The sequence below is a fragment of the Natrix helvetica genome (assembly GCF_964273705.1).
Source record: "Natrix helvetica genome assembly, chromosome: 5".
NCBI classification, from domain to species: Eukaryota; Metazoa; Chordata; class Lepidosauria; order Squamata; family Natricidae; genus Natrix; species Natrix helvetica.
Genome location: NC_138551.1, coordinates 115,101,143 through 115,118,415, shown reverse-complemented (window position 1 = coordinate 115,118,415; position 17,273 = coordinate 115,101,143).

The window sequence follows — 17,273 nt, the reverse complement described above, 5'->3', positions numbered from 1 at the left end:
TTATGCAGGAGCTGGGAATTCTTGTTAACCGTTTGAATGACATTAATTAAAAGTAATCCATATCTTAAATCATCAATATCCCTAATGTAAAAAATGTGTTATTATAATCAACAGCCACAGCAAATACTTTTTTTAAAATATATAATCCTCCATAAGCCTACTGAGTCTTAAGCCAACATTAATACAAAACCTATGATCGGTTACACAAATGTGGAAATTGGTTGACGTACAGCAACTACAACTGATTTCACCACTAAATAAAATTCATTATTCAAGTGATAAATTAAGGATTGAACTGAGAGAGGAAAATAATCTGCAGCCTTTTCAGACCCCTTTTTGGATTTGAGTCTTTTTCACAATATCAGACAAAAGAGAAAAGCCATGGAAATCAAAATCATTCAGAAAATTAGACATATTTCTCAATATAGGAATAAATGGGGGAAAAACAGAAAAGAAGGAGAGTGTTAGAATGGAGGGAGTGCAATTCCATCATTCTGAATGACTTACGAATCACAGAAAGCAAACTGAACAGAAGGTGCCACGTTGAAAAGCAACTTTGTATGCAATGTTTCCTCTCCACTGATGACTATAGAAATGAGATGGTCTCCTGGGCTGTAAAAGCTCTCTGGTTGTTTTCCATCCTGCTGCTCCAAACTCTGCGGGCATTTCATTCTCAGCTTCCCAGAGATTGAATGAGACACCAGCAGCATCAGAAGCAGAAGCAGGAGGTCCATCATTCATGGGGTGAATCAATCAATCCCTTTCCTGTTTCTAAAGAATTAGAAGAATTCAAAGGACTCTCACAAGGTGCAATATCCAGTTGCTTTCCTGATTCAAACACAGAGAAACACTGAGCTTCACCTGGAATGGAGAGAGACATACATTCAAGACAGTGGTGGGTTTCAATTTTTTTTGGAACCTACTCTGTGGGTGTGGCCTTCTTTGTGGGAGTGGCTTGCCGGCCATGTGACCTGGTGGGAGTGGCTTGGCAGTCATGTGACCAGGTGGGCATGGCTAACTTGGAAAATGTGGTGAAACTCACTTAACGATGCTCTTGCTTAGCAACCAAAATTTTGGGCTCAATTGTGGTTATAAGTTCTTTTTCTTTCTTTCTTTCATCTCTCTCTCCCACTTTCTTTTTTTCTTTTTCTTTCTCTCTCTCTCTCTCTGGCTCTTTGTCTCTCTCTCCCTCCCTCCCTCTCTGTCTCCCTCTGTCATTTTCTCTGGGTGTCTATCTGTCTGTCTCTCTCTCTGTATCTCTGTCTCTCTCTCCTCCTTCCCCCATCTCTGTCACTCTGTGTGTGTGTGTCTGTCTGTCTCTCACTCACTCTGTGTGTGTGTGTGTGTGTGTGTGTGTGTCTGTCTGTCTCTGTCTCTCCCTCTGTCTCTCTCCCCTCCCTTCCTCTCTCTCTGTCACTCTGTGTATGTGGGTGTGTCTGTCTCTCACTCATTCACTTAATCACTCACTCTGTGTGTGTCTCTCTGTCTGTCTATCTTTCTCTCCCTCCCTCCCCCTCTCTGTCTCTCTCTGTCTCTCTCTGTGTGTGTGTGTGTCAGTCTCTCTCTGATTCCCTCCCTCACTCCCTCTCTCTGTTCCTCTCTCTGTCTGTCTGTCTGTCTCACTCACACACACACACTGTGGTCACCTTGTTGAGTGTTCCAATCACATTTGAAACACTCAACAACTGGCTTGCATTTATGGTATTTTGCAGCATTCTGCAGGCATAGGACCAAAATATATGGTTAAAAGCATATATTTTGGTCCTATGACTGCAGAATGCTGCAAAATACCATAAATGCAGGCCAGTTGTTGAGTGTTTCAAATGTGATTGGAACACTCAACAAGGTGACCACAGTGTGTGTGTGTGTGTGAGTGAGACAGACAGACACACACAGAGAGGAACAGAGAGAGGGAGTGAGAGAGGGAATCAGAGAGAGACTGACAGAGTCTGACAGAATCAGAGAGGTACTTTTAACTACCTGGCAGCGGCGTTTTTCCTTGGGGGGCTCCTCAGAACATCCCAAGACTTCGGAGGGAAGCCTCCAGCCCGGAGCAGGAGCAAAGCCCCTTTCCCAACTGGCCTTTCCTCGCTTGGAGGGCTTTGAAGGGAAGCTTCTGGCATAAGCCCGGGCGAGTGACAAGAAGTTCCCACCGTTACGAAGTCTCGGAGGCTGTAATTTTCTGAGCTGTGCGCGCGCGCCTGTTTTCCACGGCGTGGAGCAGCAGCGAGGTTTGTGTGGCCGGCAATCACTCCAAATGCCATCCGGGAAGACGAGGAACGCGAGGGGGGACCGTTGACGGCCTCTGCAATCATCGCTCGCCTCGCAGAGCCTCGCTGCTGCTCCACGCCGTAATCGAGCTTAATTTTCTGAGCTGTGCGCGCGCGCCTGTTTTCCACGGCGTGGAGCAGCAGCGAGGCTCTGCAAGGCGAGCGATGATTGCGGAGGCCGCAACGGTCCCCCCCTCGTGTTCCTCGTCTTCCCGGATGGCATCCTGAGTCATTGCCGGCCACGCAGAATCTCGCCGCTGCTCCACGCCGTGGAAAACAGGCGCGCGCGCACAGCTCAGAAAATTACAGCCTCCGAGATTCGTAACGGCGGGAACTTGTTGTCACTTGCCCGGGCTTCTGCAGACGCTTCCCTCCGAAGTGTTCTGAGGGAGGAAGGGCCAGTTGGGAAAGGGGCTTTGCTCCTGCTCCGGGCTGTAATTGCGCCTATGTTTTCCACGGCGTGGAGCAGCGGCAAGGCTCTGCGCAGCCAGCGATGATTCCGGGGGCCATCCGGGAAGATGAGGAACATGAGGGGGGACCCTGCCCCCCACTGATGGCCTCCGGAATCATCGCTGGCCGCGCAGAGCCTTGACGCTGCTCCACGCCGTGGAAAACATAGGCGCAATTACAGCCCGGAGCAGGAGCAAAGCCCCTTTCCCAACTGGCCCTTCCTCCCTCAGAACGCTTCGGAGGGAAGCGTCTGCAAAAGCCCGGGCAAGTGACAACAAGTTCCCGCCGTTACGAAGTCTCGGAGGCTTTAATTTTCTGAGCTGTGCGCGCGCGCCTGTTTTCCACGGCGTGGAGCAGCAGCGAGGCTCTGCGAGGCGAGTGATGATTGCGGAGGCCGTCAACGGTCCCCCCTCGCATTCCTTGTCTTCCCGGATGGCATCCTGAGTCATTGCCGGCCACGCAGAATCTCGCCGCTGCTCCACGCCGTGGAAAACAGGCGCACGCGCACAGCTCAGAAAATTACAGCCTCCGAGACTTCGTAACGGTGGGAACTTGTTGTTACTCACCCGGGCTTCTGCAGAAGCTTCCCTCCAAAGCCTTCCGAGGGAGGAAGGGCCAGTTGGGAAAGGGGCTTTGCTCCTGCTCCGGGCTGTAATTGCGCCTATGTTTTCCACGGAGTGGGGCCGCGGCCAGAAGACAAGGAACATTAGGTAGCGCAGCAGTGGCGGCGGGGAGTCAGCCCCGATGCAAAAAACGCCAAGGGGGCGGGGCAGGAAATTACTTCCGGGTTCATTCTTCAACCGGATCGCGCGATCCGGTGCGATCCGGTAGAAACCCACCACTGATTCAAGAGCACAGACCCTGCCTGTCCCAAAACTCCATATTTCTCTGCCCAAAGCTGAAACTTTTATCATAATTCTCCCTCTCAGGGGGGATCCCTGGATAATTCAACTCGTTCTTGGAGTCAAGGATTGTAGGGAAATTCTCTGGAGGGAAATGAAAGGGAAATAATCCTCATGTAATTCATAATAATAGGGGCAGAGATGGAATTAAATTGGTCATCTAGAATTGAGAGGTTTGGGGTCTCCTTGCTTGAAACTGGCCCCAGAGGGAATACACGGTGCCTGTAGCTGAAGAAAAAAAAAGAAATGTGACATTTGTTGGCATTGTAGTGATGAACGAAATGTCCTTCTGGGTTTGGTTCCAAGTGGGGAAAAAGACACGGGACACATGGAGGCTGCTTGGAAAAATGGTTTATTGGTAGACAGGACCACATGGCTTGAGTCCTGAACAGAAAAGGTGATTGCTTGCTTCAATGTTGGTGGTGAAGAAGAGAAGGCCGAGGGAGGGGCTTGCTAGGCTTTTTATAACCTGTTCAGTCCCACCTCTCTGTTTCCTGTTCCTGTGTAAGAAATGTATTCTGATTGGTTGTCAGGCTCCCAAGGGCCCATCCAGGGGCAACTCTCCATGCTGAGTTTTGAATCCAGGTTTGGTTGAGTTCTCAGATGCCATGTGGGGAGTTGGGTAAAGGACCAATATTATCCTGCCTTAATCCCATCCCATTGGAGCTGAAGGGGAGAACTCTTTATTATGTAAAGTGACTAGCTTGGCCTTCTTAATGGCCCATTGACAATGTATGCATGAGGGCAGAGGCAGGGAGCGAAAGTACAGGTAGATGTTAGGCATGGCCTCCTCCGTCTCTTGCTTCCCCCTGAGAGGCTCTGGAGCAGCAGGAGCTTCTGCCTGCCCCCAAGACCCTCCACCCAGCCCTGTCCTCCCGTTCTGCCCCCCTGCTCCCTCAGCCTTGCTGCCTTGGGGCTCTCTGCTCCCCCGAGGCCTCTCCTGGGGACCCCTGGGCTTCCCTTCAGCTTCTGGCTGCTCTCCTCTCCCCTCCTCTCCTGCGGGCTGTTCGGCCCCCGACTGCTCAGCCCATTTGGCTGCTTGGTTCCGTCTCCCAGATCCAGCTCTGGTCAGACTCACCTGGCACACAAGGTAGCAAGTCCCCCACCTCCCTCCCTCCCTCCCTCTCTCCCCCAATCCTCCCTCCTCTCCTGGATAGACAGTTGGAAACAGACTCCTTCAATGCTCTTTCTATGGAGATGTTAGAAAGAAACATGTCCTCCCAATAACCGATAGGCATCCTGGCCATTCTGACACTGCTTAGCTCCAGTGGCTGATTAAGGCCAAACAGACTGTGGTTACAGCAAAGGTGGCTCGATTCTCCACAGCAGCACTGGGGATCCATGGGAAACATGTTAGATTCGGGCAACGAGAGAACAGACTGCGGACACGTAGTGACTTATCAGCTCTTTATTAGTAGTAGTAGTGATCCAGATTTCTCTGTGGCCGGAAGGTTCCCCTTTTATAGGAATCGGGTACGCCTCTCGACCAATCAGAGCGATACCTGTTTCCCACCGTAGCGGCGGACCAGAGAGGAGACTTGCTGCGATATATGCTAATATCTAACAAAACACATGATTAATCCACCATAGATATTTCAAACTACTGATGTAGGAAACCCTTTTACATTACTACTCCTTTTCCTTTTAGTATTTAATGGCTATGGGCCTCACAGGTTATGGAGTGATATTATAGTATTGTTAGGCCATGTGTAACTGACAAATTGGATGCCCAATTGTGATTTTAATACAGATTTTATCTGTGGTTTATTATTTCATTCTAGAATTTTTAAGTGGATATCCCTTGAGTGTTTTTATTTGTTCTGGTCTTTGATTGTAATAAACTTGATTTGATTTGATGCAATTCCATTTACCAAGAAGGGGATTTAAAAAGGCATATGATAGACTTGACTTTTCCCCATGTAGTGAATATTTCCTCAGATAAAGGAACAATTCATTTGTCTACAAGGAATTCACCAACACACGGAGATTGCAGTTATCACATTTTTTAAAAATAGGACAGAACCAACCATTAATTACTGGACAGGGGTCTTCCACCAGTTGATTCATGGCTGTTAAGACTCTTATCAGTTGTGAATAATGAATGAGAACAGCCTGCCCCAATCTGGTGGCCTCCGGATGTTAATTCATGCATCCTTGTGATTCATGCTTGGCAACAAATAAGGCCACCTTCCTCCGAGAAGGGAGACCCAGGTGTGTTTGCCAACACTGGTGCGGCTCCATTTGTAGACCGGAGACCGAACCTTTGATGTTGTGTCTGTTGCTGCAGCAGCCCTGGGAGATCTAAAATAAAAGGGGAGCTCAACATTGTAACCAGATCTTTGGACTTTCACTTGGACCGGTATCTCCCAGTCATTGCCCAGGCCCCTCTCCTCTTTGAGGGCACCTCAGTTATCTGGATCCTGATGGAGAGAGCACAGAAATGGCCTCTCTGCCTTTTCATCACCAACCTTGGAAGGGGAACTTTATGGGCCTGATTCCTCCAGGAAATCCTGCTGTTCTTTGCAGCTTCTGAACAGTTACTTAAAGAGGTCAACTGGGCTTTGGCTGTTATAACTATGGGTGTCCTTTACGGAAACTGCTGCATCAACCTTTGTATCTTGCATATATGAAGAAATTGTAAACTGTGTGTGTGTGTCTTGTGGCACAATGGTCTTTATTCTATACTTTTTCTTCTTCTTTCCACTCCAGTTTAATTCAAGAACTTTAAAACCAATAATTAATAAATTTCAGTTGCCAGAGAGGACAAAAACTAGATTAAACAGTATAGGAAGCTCACAATTTGGTTCCTTTGGTTTATGTCCTCATGTCTTGCCTGAATCCAGTCCGCATATCGCACACGAGTGGATGACCTCCAGGTGCCTCCTTCTCCGTTCCATCATCTGGCAGGTGCATCAACTACAATTCCAAGAAGGCCCAGGGCTGGGTGGCTCATAGGTCAGAAGCATCCAAGATGATGCAATCAAAGCTCTGCTGGGAATTCTGGGAGTTGTAGTTGAACCTATCTGAAATAGCCAAGCTGAGGAAAGCCACCCAGGGACAGATTAAGAGACCTCCTGGATCCCCTCCTGGAGAGCAACACCGTGTTTGCACCCAGGCACACTTTCCCCTCTCCCACTTCCTGCCTCCTTCCTCAGTTCCAGGAAAGAGGAAGAATCCCCTGCAATGAGTCATCCTGATTAGCGGCCTCCCACTTGTGTGTCTTCTCCTGCCTTTGCTGCTCTGGAGAAACCACTCAGAAGAAACCTCCAACCCTCCACAAAAGGCCAACAAGGAAGATGTGGCTCAGGAGTCCTTAACATCCATCTTGAAATAAAGTCAGCTAACCATCCTTGTCCCAAAGAAAGGAAGGAAGGAAGGACATCCATGGGGTGTGGGCGATGGGGAAGTCCTTCCCTGATGACCTGGCCAGCTTCATGGCTCAGGGTCCAGCCAGTGGGGCGCAGGGCCCATGACTCATCCATCTCTGACCCCCATGCTGGTTCCTGTTGCCCACAGCAGGCAGGAAAAGGGACACAAGAAAGGGACAATTTCACAAAAGGATTTTCATCCTCCTAAAGGAACCCATCATGGCAGCTCCAGTTTCCACAGAGGCTCCAGGCCCCTCGCAGAGTCTCTTGCATTATGAAGCCTTTCCACAATGGAGCACAGACCTGGCTGACTCTTCCTTGGAGATCTTGAGCCAAGGAAGCCCCTGGGAGTCCTGGAGACCCCCAACCTTGCCCAATGACCCCTCCCTCCTTTCACACGGAGCTTGGACTCCCTTCGGTCGATGGGGGTGAGAACCTCCTGGGTGGAGCTGTTTTCCCAGACTTTGCCTGCTGTCTCAACGCCCCTCTTGGCTTCCAAAAAGCTGGCAAAGGGCTCCAGGGAACTGAAACCCTCCAGCAGGAGCAACCTGAGTCCCAAAGCCCAGAGGAGGAGCAGGGAGCTCTGCTGGTGGAGGAGGCACATCAAGGTTGGCTCTTCTGCAGAGACGCCTTGGAGCAAGGGCAGGAAGGCTGAGGGAGGCTGAAGGGCAGGCAGCCCTCCATGGAAAACCAGACCTTTGTCGACCCTTCAAAATTACAGTGGCACTGAAGAGGGTCCTCACAGTTACGGCCGTCGCAACATTCACAGTCCCATGATCAACCTTTGGGCCTTTGGCAGCCAGCATGTATTTGCCAGGGTTGCCATCTTTCGGTCGTGTGGCCTCCATTGGCCACTTTCCCAGCCGGCTCCCAACAAACGGAGTCGATAGGAGAAGCCGGTTTCCCTTAAGGATCTCGGGGTTCCCTCTGTAACTGCAGTGGTTTCTTTACCATCTGGGGCACAAGAGGTCGAAAAACTGGCTGTGACTCACTGAAGGACAGTCCTTTGGATGGAATGGTCTGGGGTCTCCTGTTTGAGAAGGGGGTTGGGATAGATGACCTTCAAGGTCCCCTCCAGCCCTATTCTGATTGAATCTTAAGGGCAGGAGCCTCGTTGTCAAAAACTGCCCTGAGGACAACAGCTCATCCTCGACTTACAATGATTTGTTTAGTGACTGAAGTTACAACAACACTGAGAAAAATGACTCATGACCACCTACGACCGCTGCAGTATCTGTCATAAACCACGTGATCAAAGCTCAGGCACTTGGGAACTGGGGCGCATTTATGAGAGTTGCAGTACCTTAGGGTCATGGGATCACTATAAGGTTTGCTTAACGACTGCTTGATTTACTTAACGACTGCACTCATTTGCTTAGCAACTGTGACAAAAAGGTTTTAAAATGACACAGAACTTACTTAGCAACAGAAATTGTGGTCATAAGTGGAGGACTACCTTTATTGCCTCATAGTCCATTCTAATTTATCTCCAGAGACATTCAGGATCTCATAATCAGAACTTCCCCTTCCTTCTCCCTTCTGCTCTTTTCCTGGGAGCCTGGAGCGTTGATCTCTGACTTTGGAGGTGGGAGGGGCCAGAGCCATTCATCAATGGGAATTCTCCCTGCTTGAGCATCATCGGTCTCCGGGCAGAGTCCTTTGGGGCTTCACCTGAAGGAGGAGGGGTTCGTGGCAGAGAGAGAAGCGGAGAAATTGGGAGGGGGGATCCATTCGGAATTTGGGGGGGAGATGCAGCTCAGTGGGGGCTCATGGCAGCCCTAGACTGGACCTTCCACTTTCTTTGCTCTCTTTCCGAGTCTCAGCCAGGGATTCCCGCTTCCCCCCTTCTTATCCCCCCCCCTCATTGACATCCAGAATAGCGATTCCTGAACCCCAAACCGAGCTGTTATTTGCTGTGGGTCAGAAAACCCCACAGGGCTGTGGGTACAAGCGGCCCTCCGGCAGCCCCTTTGCCACGAAGAGATCAAAGGCAGAAGCTTCCGGGAGGGAGGGGGAGGGCAGTGGCCCCAAAGGGTTGGGGGAGGGGCACTTCCAATGATGGAGAGAGAGAGAGAAGGTGCCCAAGGGCTCCCCAGGCAGCCCACTCAGAGACCCCCAAGTCCCCGCTGGCTGTGGGGCTGCGCCTCTCTTTCACTCATCCACTGCAGCCCCACTCCATGCTGGCTCGGGGGGGGGGGGAGCAAAAGGAAGTCCACCCTCCCCTCCAGGGCTGGCATGAACCCCCATGAGCTGCGCCCCCCCCAAGACTGAACATATTCCCCCTCCCTCTCTTTTCTCTCAGCACCAAACTCTCTCTTCCATCAGGTGAAGTCAAGGGAGACTCTGCCCGAAGACTGATGACGCTACAGTAGCGAGAATTCCTATTGGTCCGCTGGAGCTTCGTCGGATCTTGGGAAAACGCGATTTGCTTGTTGTAGCCTGTATTTCTCTACACATTCCGCGTTTCTCAGGCATTGCGTCGTCTGAAGCCCCAGTCTGTGCTCGGCAGCGCCTGCGTGGGTCTCCCCTGATGCTCCCAGCCCCAGAGGAGGAATCTGGAAAGGGGATGGGAGCGTTTGTCTCGGATTTCGGAGGTAGGAGGGCCGGGCCAGCACTAGAGGCAGCACCAATAAGAATTCTCCCTGCTTGAGCGTCATCGGTTTCTGGGCAGAGTCTTTTGGGGCTTTACCCAAAGGAGGAGAGCCAGTTCTGTGGAGAGAGAGAGGCGGGGAAAGTGGGAGGGGGGATCTTGGCCTGAAGAACCAACTGGGGCTTCTTCTCTGCTTGGAACGCTCTCCTACCCTGGGTGAAGTCAAGGGAGACTCTGCCCGGAGACCGATGACGTTGATGAAGGGAGAATTCCCATTGGTCCTCCTGCTCTTTCTGGACCCTCCCAATCCCGAAGTTCAAGGAAGCCCCATTGTGGGCTCGGCAGAGTTTCTGCAATTCCTTCGCTTGGCAGAGAGAGGGAACCTGCTGGGAATTCCACTGCCTGAGCCAAAGTGATCTTGAAACCGGTCGTTTTCTCGAGGGGGGGGCACCCTCAGGAGCGGGTAGGGGGGCACGCCGAGGCAATTCAGGCGGTTGGCTGAACTGCTCATACAATTAACAAGCAGTTTTAGGGAACCCGTGGGAACTGGCTGAATTCCACCCCTACCTGGTTACATGTTGGGCCAAGTGATACGTCCCTCCCCCCTGCTTGTGGGCAGACCAGAGGCATCTGGGGGTCAGCATGGATTTTAGACTGATCTCAGTCTGATCCATCAAACCTTTTCTACCTGTTAAAATGGAATTTGCAAAGTGACCCGAGTGGCAATCAGAAGCCATTCTGAAACCTCAGGGTGACTCCTCATCCACCCACAATCTCTGTGGTTGGAAAGCAGAAGACTTTCCATGGGTGCCTCTTGCTAGAAACCTGGATGCCCCCCCCCTTACACCTCCTCCTCTTCCTCCTTGGACCTGGATGAATAGGCGGCATTGAACGCTCATGCCCCAATCCAGAGCATTTGGTCAATTTGATTTACTGGGAATGTTCCGGTTCAAAAAGATTCTGTCCTACAAAGAGGGAACCCAGAAGTCAAAAGTTACAATTTGTTGTAGTTTAACTCATCAAAGGAAAGTAGAAAGGAAAGTTTACCTGGATAGAACATCCTGCCCCCTTTACACAGAAAGTCAGTTACATGAGCAAAACAGAACAACCGAATAGCAGAACAATAGCCTTGGAAGGGACCTTGGAGGTTGTCTAGTCCAACCCCCTGCTCAAGCAGAGAACCCTCCACCATTTCAGAATAGTCGCTCTCCAATCTCTTCTTAAAGACCTCCAGTGTTGGGACACCCCCAACATCTGGTGTCATTTCACTGCTTAATTCTTCTAACTGTCAGGAAATTCTTCCTTAGTTCTAGGTTGCTTCTCTCCTTGATTAGTTTCCACCCATTGCTTTTTTTCCCTGCCTTCTGGTGCTTTGGAGAATAGGTGGACCCCCTCTTCTTTGGGGCAGCCCCTCAAATATTGGAAGACTGTTTATCAGATCCCCCTTAGTCCTTCTTTTCACTGGACCAGACATACCCAATTCCTGCAACTGTTCTTAGTATGTCTCCATCCCCCTAATCCTCTTTGTTGCTCTTCTCTGCCCTCTTTCTAGAGTCTCAACATCTTTTTTTCATTGTGGCGACCAAAACTGGATGCAGGATTCCAAGTGGGTTCCTACCAAGGCCTTATAGAGCGGTATTAGCACCTCTTGTGTGTAGCTAACATGCTTAACGACATAAATACCACATCCTTTGTCAAGCTAAAGCACCTGCTAAATACGCAGAAACGCTAAACCACAAAGCCTGTCCGGAGAACTCCGGGCATGAGAGAAAACCACATCCTATAGAAAGCTTTTAGCCTGCTTAAGTTTTGCCCGGCAACAGGTTTTTAACCAATCATGTAATCGTGTGTTGTATTACGAAAACCCTTCTTGTATGCCTTAATAAATACCGTCTCAATCAGCCAGTGGGGGTTCTTTTTGGCATCCTGCTGAGCTGGTTGGTGCGTTTTTACACACCTTGGTGTCCGTGCTTCCTTGGCAGAGCCAGACCCACCTAGCTTAGGCTCACCCTAACGAGGGTTCTCACCCCTTCGGGGGTCCACAAGCCTAGCTCAGGTGCACCCTCGCGAGGGTCCCAAAAGCAGACGAGGTCGTCACCGTGTGGCAGCCAGCCGCACAATCACAACTGGTGACCCCGACGTGCCGAATTGCCTTCGGCTGTCTCACGCCGAGTCCCGTGTCCACGTGTTCGGCGCCTTGATTCTCATCTTACGCACCTGGCGGGCAAGCGCTTCATAAGTATGGGCACTTCACCCTCAAAGTCTCACGCCTCTCACAGGCTTGAACTTTCCCTTTTAATCAAGCAAGCCAATAGTCTGCAGAAACTCAACGACACCACTGTCTACCCTCTTTCTAAATCTGATATCGATCAACTCCTTTTTTATGTCTATCGCCATTGCCCGGCTTACCCTGAATCTGGAACTCTTAAACGTTCCACATGGGAACGCCTTGGCACTTATCTCCATTCTTCTCCGCGCGCCCCCTTTGGCGTTATCTCTTCCTGGCGCGCTGTTATGTCTGCCCTTGAGATCGTCTATCCCAAAGATTCCCTCCCTCCTGCTCCATCCCCCCCCTCCTCTTTCTCTTCTGACACAGTCTCTTTGTCTGTTCCTGCAACTGCTGATCCTCCCCCTCCCTATCTTCCTCCTACGGCTCCCGATTGTCCTCTTTCGCCCCCTTCTCTTTCTCCTGCCTGTTCTCCCCCCTCTTCCTCCCCCCCTTCTCCTTCCCAGGGCGGTCACATCTCCTCCCTTCTTCGCTCCCCCTCCTTTTCCCTTGACTCTTCTGATCTTCCTGCTGCCTATCCCCTCACGTTTGTCCCGGGTGCTCCCGGTCCTCCTGTTCATTCCAACATAGAACTGCGTGTTTTAAAAAATCTAAAAGAAGCAGTTTCCGCTTATGGCTTACAGTCCCGTTATACTCAAGGTTTGCTGGATTCTCTCGTTTCTGCAACTTCTGTAATGCTTTTGTATGACTGGAAAACTCTGTTCTCTATGCTGATGAATCCTGCTCAATATGTTGTTTGGCTGTCTGAATATGAAAAACTAGCTGACGCTGAAGTCCTCAAAGGTCTTCCGCCTCAAGTTACTGCTGACCATCTTAAAGGCACAGGCGCATTTTCTACTCTTGTTCAGCAACAAAATTGCCCTCGGCGTGCCTTTGCCTTGATTCATTTACTTGCTATGAATGCTCTAAAACGAGTAGATGACTCATCCACTGAAGCCACTCAGGCTTTTTTGAAAATTATGCAAGAATCTAATGAATCATATTCTTCCTTTATTAATCGCTTGCAGACTGCCTTAGAAAGACAAATTGACAATGAGGCTGCAAGGAAAGAACTCTTGGTTAAATTGGCTTATTCTAATGCAAATGAGGATTGTCAGAAAGTTTTACAAACTGTTGCTAATAAACCTGGAGTCACTATCGCTGAGTTCTTGCAACTTTGTCGTGTCATAGGAACAACGTCTCATAAAATGGGGGCTCTTGCAGCTGCTATTTCCTCCTCCATTTCTGCTGCTATCCCTCCCCCGCCCGCTGCTACGGCATCTGACACACTTGCTCTCTCCCGCCCAGGCAACTGCCATAATTGTGGAAAGCCTGGTCATTTTAAAAGTCAGTGCCGTTTCCCAGGCGGTGGAGGCCAACCTAGGGGTTCTCGGGGTCCCCCTCCCACCCCTACGGTGAAGCCTAAAACCATCTGCCCTCGCTGTCGCAAAGGTTTTCATTGGGCTTCGCAATGCCGTACTAATCCCCCTCCTGAGACCCATCCCTCGGGAAACTAATTTCGGGGTTCTCAGCCAACCCCACTCCAAAGGCTGATCCTCCTATTTTGTCTATTGCCTCTCGGCACTCTTTGGTGCATGCTCCGTCCCCTGACATGCTTTCTTTACCCACCGCCTATCCGGTGGCACTTTCAGAAGCTTTTACTTATGATGATCCTGGCTCAGTGTTTACTCTCCCACTGTCAGTTACTTTATTGACTCCACTTCCGCCTTCTCAACCCCTTTTGCTCATGCCTAACTCCACCCTCATCCTCGAAGGTGTGGTTGCTGCTCCTTTTCTTTATGACTCCTCCTCCTTAAAAAATATTTCTCTCGCTGGCATCGGAGACCGATGCTTCCACCTAGCGGCTGATACTATAGTTGCAACTCTTTTAATTTTGCCTTCTTCTGATACTTCTTCAGTTTATGCTTTACATCAACCTGTCCAGCCTAATAAGCCTTTGCTTACTGTCTCTCTTAATGGACGTCCTTTTACAGGACTGGTGGATACTGGAGCTGACGTCTCTGTCATCCAACAATCCGAATGGCCCTCCTCCTGGCCTTTGACTGATTCTCCTTCAGTGCAAGGTGTGGGCGGAGCCCAATCGGCCAAGGTTAGCACCAAGTGGCTTTTTGCATCTACTTCTCATTCCTCTCTTACTGCTTACATTAAACCTTACGTCTTACCTTTGTTTATTAATCTTTGGGGACGTGACTTGCTTTCTCAACTTAATGCTACCTTGAATATTCCTTAAAATCATGTCATTATTTTCTCTTAAGCTTTCGCTAAAAACTAACACCCCCATCTGGATTGATCAATGGCCTCTTCCCATTGAGAAACTACAGGCCCTTCATGCACTGGTGGATGAACAATTGCAATTAGGCCATATTGAACCATCCACCAGCCCTTATAACACACCTGTATTTGTTATTAAAAAGAAAAATGGGAACTTTCGTCTCTTGCAAGACTTGAGGACCATCAATCTCATTTTACAACCCATGGGAGCGCTTCAATGTGGGCTCCCAAATCCAAATTTAATCCCACAAGATTTTGATCTTGTTGTTATTGACTTAAAAGACTGCTTTTTCTCTATCCCATTATATCCTGAGGATAGACTTCTTTTTGCCTTCACCATACCTGAATATAATAATTCTAAACCAACTGCTCGATACCAATGGAAATCTTTACCCCAAGGTATGATGAATTCTCCCACAATGTGTCAATACTATGTTGACAAAATTTTGCAACCTTTTCGCCGTAAGTATCCTACATTTTTGATCTACCATTATATGGATGACATATTGCTGGCAGCAGAAGGACCTAAAGGTACAGTATCAAAAACGTTACCTCATTTACAATCCTTGTTACATACAGCAGGCCTTCACATAGCTCCAGAAAAAATTCAGCACCAATATCCAATGCAATATTTGGGTCACAAAGTAATCGCATCTGCTGCGGCACCTGAATTACCACGTTTAACACTTCCCCCTGATCCCACATTGGTACAGCTACAACAATATTTGGGAACTCTTAATTGGGCTAGACCCTATTTATCCCTTTCTACAAATGACCTTTCCCCCTTGTTTCAAGGCTTGGTAGGCCTTAAACATCCTTCTGATACCATACATTTGAATCAGCAGCAACTTGATTCTTTGGAAAAGATCAACCTTACATTACAAACTACATGGGTGGATAGAGCAATTCCACACATTCCCCTTTCATTGGCCCTTCTTGCAACTCCTCAACTTTTGACAGGAATCATCATACAAGTAGTGATGATCCCAAAACCTAAACTTTACATTTTAGAATGGTTACATCAAGCACACACACCTCGCAATTCACTCACACCCAGAGCAACCCAAATGGCTTTGCTCATTGAAAAGGCACGAAAAAGAACTCGTGCCCTAATGGGAATGGATTTTGTTACACTTTATCTCCCTTTCAAGCTATCTCAATGGGAGCCTCTTTTTCAAAATTCTACCCTTCTCCAAGATGCACTCACGGAATGGCCTGGTCAAATTTCATGTCATCTGCCAGCTGACCCAAGGCTACAAGTTATTAAGACCATTCCGATACAATTCTCCACACCAATAACATCCCAACCCATTAAAGATGCGTTAACCGTATTCACAGATGGGTCCAAAAATCATGGTGCATGTACATGGAATACACAACAGATATGGCATAAGAAATTGACAGCTACACAAACATCTGCACAACAGGCTGAGTTGGCAGCTTTCATTTTGGCTTTGGAATTATTTTCTTCCGAACCTCTAAATATCATCACAGACAGTCTGTATGTTGCTCAATTAACTTTACACATTTTTGATGCCTATATCTCACCCTCTTTAACACCTTCCCTTTTGACATTGTTTATACAACTGCAAACAGTACTACACGCAAGGACTAAACCTTTGTTTGTAGCACACATTCGTAGTCATCAACACCTGCCTGGGTTCCTATCGGAAGGAAATCACATGGCAGATGAGGCCTGCAAAATGATGCCTGTAACTATTGTTTCACCTCTGCCTGCCCCATTGACAGCAGGTGAAAGTCACACCTTTTTTCATCAAAACAAAAAAGCCTTGATGAAGCAATTTGGCATTTCAATGGCAGAAGCTACTGCCATCATTCAACAATGCCCCACGTGTAGTCTCCAAGCCAATAGCATTCCGCAAGGGGTAAACCCAAGGGGTACTGAGGCTTGTGAAACTTGGCAAATGGATGTTACTCAATATCCCCCCTTTGCCCCATGGAAATATCTTCACGTTTCTGTGGACACTTTTTCGGGTTTTATTATGGTAACCCCGCAAAGAGGTGAGAATACCAAGCAAACAATTAATCATTGCATTCGATCTTTCGCAACATTGGGGTGTCCAAAAATTTTAAAAACTGATAATGGTCCCGCCTATACCTCCTCTGCCTTTGCTCAATTTTGTTATAGGTGGTCCATTACTCACAAATTTGGAATTCCTTTTAATTCAAAAGGACAAGCAATAGTAGAAAGAGCAAATAAAACCTTGAAAATAGCTCTTGATCGGCATATGGGGTCAAAAGGGTTACACCCCCCCAATCTCCCGATGTTGCAAAACATTCTAAATACTTGTCTTTATACTATCAACTTTCTTAACCTTACTGGCACACCAGCATCTTCTGCAGCTTCTCGTCACTTTTCTAAACCTCCTCTCCCTGCCTCCCGACCTCTTGTCTACTACAGGCAATTGCCGGATCCACAGTGGAAAGGTCCGGCACAATTGATCACTTGGGGAAAAGGCTACGCAGCGGTACAAATTGACGACAAGACTCTCTGGGTTCCTGCTCGTTGTGTTCGTCCGTATCACCGCATACCAGAAGAAGATCAAGATGACCCCGCCTTTTCTTCTCCCCCTGACATATCACTCCTTTTTCTTTAAACTCTTTCTCTCATTGTTGTCTTATGCCTCTGCTCGATTTATTGTTCACCCTCAGGTGATTTTTGCACCTCTTGACACTCATGTGACTTTTGTGTTCAAAGACACTCTTCTCACTGCTTGTCCCTATGCCTTGCAGCATCAGGGCCAATTTCTTTTCCCTTCTTTAAAACCTTTGATATTAATTCAATACTTGTATCATGACTCTTGTCAAGTTCGTCTTTCCTTACAAGTAACTCCTCAAACTATTGGCTCCTACTCGTGCATTGGATTTTTGTCCAATAACACCTATTTTAACCAAACTGTTTATCTCCACTCAACACCCTCTGTGGCTTATCCTCCATTACCTTCAATTTTTCTTTCTTGGATGACTCTTGTCCGCACCTCTCCTCACCCCTCTTCAAGAACTTTGCTTCGCCATTTTTCCTGCTGTTTTCCAGAGCCATGCGATGTGAATGCTTGTTTGTGGAAAGCCAAGGAAATTCCAGACTATGCACCAGGAGTAAGCGAGCCTCTCCCA